The 3,883-nt window shown below is 37.1% G+C and overlaps 1 pseudogene; it reads left to right on the top strand.

The window, feature by feature from the left end:
• Window positions 1-252: 252 nt before the first annotated feature.
• Window positions 253-703, top strand: LOC108765168 (uncharacterized; annotated as a pseudogene).
• Window positions 704-3,883: the final 3,180 nt, after the last annotated feature.

Genomic DNA, 3,883 nt, shown 5'->3' with positions numbered 1-3,883 from the left:
AACGTATTCAACGTCGAATGTTCGAGAGATGGATTATTGCAACAAATGCAGGATATCTTGAGTCGACTACTTTGATCGAGTAATAGATAAAACACAACGAGAAATAAGACAAAGAAGGAGGAGGGGGGAAAGATGGAAGGACATATATAATCAATACTATAATAGTTTTAAACGATTAGTATACAAGGAACAGTCATTCCGACAACATCCACGTGTTCGATCGTGAGGATAATACTGTAAGAATACACATCAATGCTCAATAACGTGGATATCGAAAAGTATCTCATGGAACAGGACGATCGTAATGAAGGAGGTGTGAAGAGAACATTCGACGATGAAAATCCCGATAAAGAAAACACATCAAATAAGTAGGTATTTTTTTCTTTGCGTCTTTTCCATCTACTTATTTTTTTTTCTTTAATTACAGACATCAAATCATACATCGTCCTATCGTACGCATTTTCGAGAGAAGATATCCGTTAACCGTAACTGGCTACAAATACTTGAACATTGGTATCAATGTCAAACTCCCTTCTTACGTGACTAACATTTTGGGGGATTCTCACGGTAAAGAGATTCCACTGTCACCGGATATCTGGAGAGAGCTTCTCGAACAAAAACACGTCATTTTGTCCCTTTTGCAGTGATGAGAATAATAGAGGAATACGCGCGACGCCGTCCCCAATGTACGTTGGAAATTTAACGTTACGCTTCGGACGAATCAATAATCTACCAATACTGCGTCTAGAAACAAGTACAGCTCGTCTATCCATGTCGAAAAGCACTGTACTTAATATATTTAATCTCGAATGTGTGAATCGTCTCATTTCCTTCTTAACCGCAACGACCGATAACGTCGACAAAAAATTTTCACGACTTCTCGCTATAGCGTCCACCGTCATGAAATCTACGAAAATGTTGAAAACGATGAATCCTTCGACCGCAACAACATCCTCGATTGCGAGTTGATCACTCTGGTTTTCGGAGAGCATTAATTATGTACATCATTCGACAATAAACAATATTCTACAATTATAAAGCACTTTTATTTATTTTTATACCCTCCCTTTATATACTACATATACTTTATATAGTTTAAAGGAAAAGGAAATGGTCTATAATTTTTCTATAAGGAAAAAAATCTACAAATGATTTGTAATTGCATATTATATATTGTCACTCGCGCTGTCACGGACAGTTAATCTGTTAAACTTGTGCAGTGTACATACGTGATGGAAAACATAGTGAATATCGTGCAGAATATACCCGAAGAACATCTACTCCAAATCATATTATAAAATTATATTTATACAAATCAAATATTTCAACTTACATTCCCACATGTCCTCTGCAACATTAGGTTTATACGTTCGGAGACCGAATAGTTCACTAAGAAACAGATCCACGTCGTCCCAGATATCCATATATTCCGATCTAAACTCTCGTTCGGCCCGTCTGTCCGCGCGTATCATCTGTCTAGTACAAATATTCATAAATGCTTTAATAAGAATATTTCCATGGTATGTAGTCTGAAACAGAGCATAAAAGTGAATTAGACATATATTGTTATTTATATATATTATAAAATTTTATATATTGTAAAATTTTATACGTTCTACTAAACTTACGAATGGAATCTTCAGAATCTTCACCTCATTAGTCAGTTGCAACTCACATACTCGTTCGTTGTCAACGATGATATACTAGAATAAAAACAGTAACATAAAGTACATTTACAATAAAAAACTAAAAATATACACAAAAGATAAACACACTTACTCTGTCAACTGGAAACTCATATGTAATCTCTAACAGATTCTGCAAATTGCTCATTATTATTACACTCTCACTAACACAAACGTTACAGAAAAAAGTACGTATAACGAAAAAGCTTCGCCCATACGCATTTATATACCATAGTCCCCATGAAACGTGCTGCATAAAAATAGATACCCTTATAAAAATTCTCGTGAAGGATGTGATGTCCCAACAGAAAAATATGTAAAAACTGCGTAAAAGGAAATCATTCTTATTTTAATATCTTTTTATTAAACAGTAGTAGATATACTACACGGGTTCTAACCCATGGGGCTAGAGGAGAGCGCGGGGTGCGGGGGATACTCGATGGCGAGGGGAAGTGTAGCGCTGGGATTCTTCGGTGGTGAGGGTATGACGTCATGTGGAATGGCAGTAAGATTTTGGGGACTGCAGTCACGTACAAGACAACAAAAAACATTACAAAAAAAGGAAATATTGCCATAAATAAAAAACAATACAAAAACAAATAGTTATAGAACGAAAAGTGTTACAACCGTATGCTCCAACCGTATTTCGACCAAGATATAGCGTAATGTAATTTTTCTATAGAAACAATATTTATTAATTATTTTAAATACCTAAATACAACCAAGCTTCATAATTATTGAAAGTAGGTATAGTAGGTGAGTTCTAACTTTATGTGGCTAGAGCGCGGAGAAGGTCCGCCGGTCGCTGCCGCGACCCGCGACCACCCCAAAAATGCATTGCGGGCCGCAGCCGCCGCTGCCGCCGTGGGTCGCCGCCACCCGCCCATAAAAGTACGAGAACCTCTTTTTCCTTTTGTCTTTTTATAACTTAATTTTCACAATACGTTGTGTTCTTTTCTATTTCTTTTACTACCCATCCTTTTAGAGCAAAGGATGGGTAGTAAAATAAAGTATATATACATATATAGTGATGCGAACGAATTTATTTTTATTCACATCTTATTACACCGCGCGCGCGCGATTTTTCATAAGAATTTAAAAAAACTAAAACTAATAGCTCGCAATCGACGAGCTGATGTCCATTGAAGATGTCGCTATCGCGTATAGCATTCTTGGACGCGATATTGGAGAATCGCATATATTTGGCATCGACCGTATCGACGAGTCAGACTAATCGTTCGAACGTTACGTCGATACACCCGTCAAACTCGAACATACGGTGTAGAGTCGTTTCGGTCATCATCATGCGTACGGATGAAGAATCGAGACGTACGAGCGTAGCATTGCTCTGCAGCGTGCAAACTCTGACGGTTAGCGGTCCAACGCTTATAAAATTGTCCTTATATTCGTTTCGCAGCATTTTGTAAATATTCCATCGCTGCTCGTAGAGACTCTTCCATGTTTCGAGAGACAGCGACAGTTCGTGTTCGCGATGATCTCCCAGGGCGATCTCCACGTAACTCGGTGGACCAATATTGATTCCAATTTCCAAATACTTGTAGCCTATACTCATCAGATCGTAACGTCTGCTCAGTAAGCGCACCGCGCGACGCTCCATGCTGTGTATATACATAATATTGAAAAAAACGTTATTTATTGTACAAAACGTTGAAACTTACACGTTATATTCCTTCTTCACGTCGTTCGATGCGCTGCTCTCTTTGGCGAAGTACATTTTTAACTGTTCGTACAAGCGGATATAGCAAGACTGATCGCGTCCTCGTAAATTGTGACGTATATAGTAATACTTCCAAAATCGAAGAAGGGGCAGGCTGTCCCCCTCATTCCAAGAATTTCGAACGTGTCGCAACACGTTTTATCATATCATTCTACGTATTTTCTTTGTCATGAGTTTATACATACATACATACGTTTATACATACGTTTATATGTACATACGTTTATACATACGTTCATACATACGTTTATACGTACATATGTTTATACATACGTTCATACATGTATTACAAAAGAAGAGAAAGGAAAAGAAATCTAAAACGTATTTAAAAAAAAATCTCATATTTTATTCTTTAAACTTGTTACATTTTTTTTGGCGTTGTGACCACCAGTTGTATATTTTAAATACACTTTGTAACGCACAATTGTTAATATGTTTTACACATCGCATAGTATTGGTA

This window comes from Trachymyrmex cornetzi, unplaced genomic scaffold, assembly GCF_001594075.2.
Source record: "Trachymyrmex cornetzi isolate Tcor2-1 unplaced genomic scaffold, Tcor1.1 scaffold471, whole genome shotgun sequence".
NCBI lineage: Eukaryota > Metazoa > Arthropoda > Insecta > Hymenoptera > Formicidae > Trachymyrmex > Trachymyrmex cornetzi.
The sequence above is the reverse complement of the archived record's forward strand: the minus strand, read 5'-3'. Positions and strand labels throughout refer to the sequence as shown.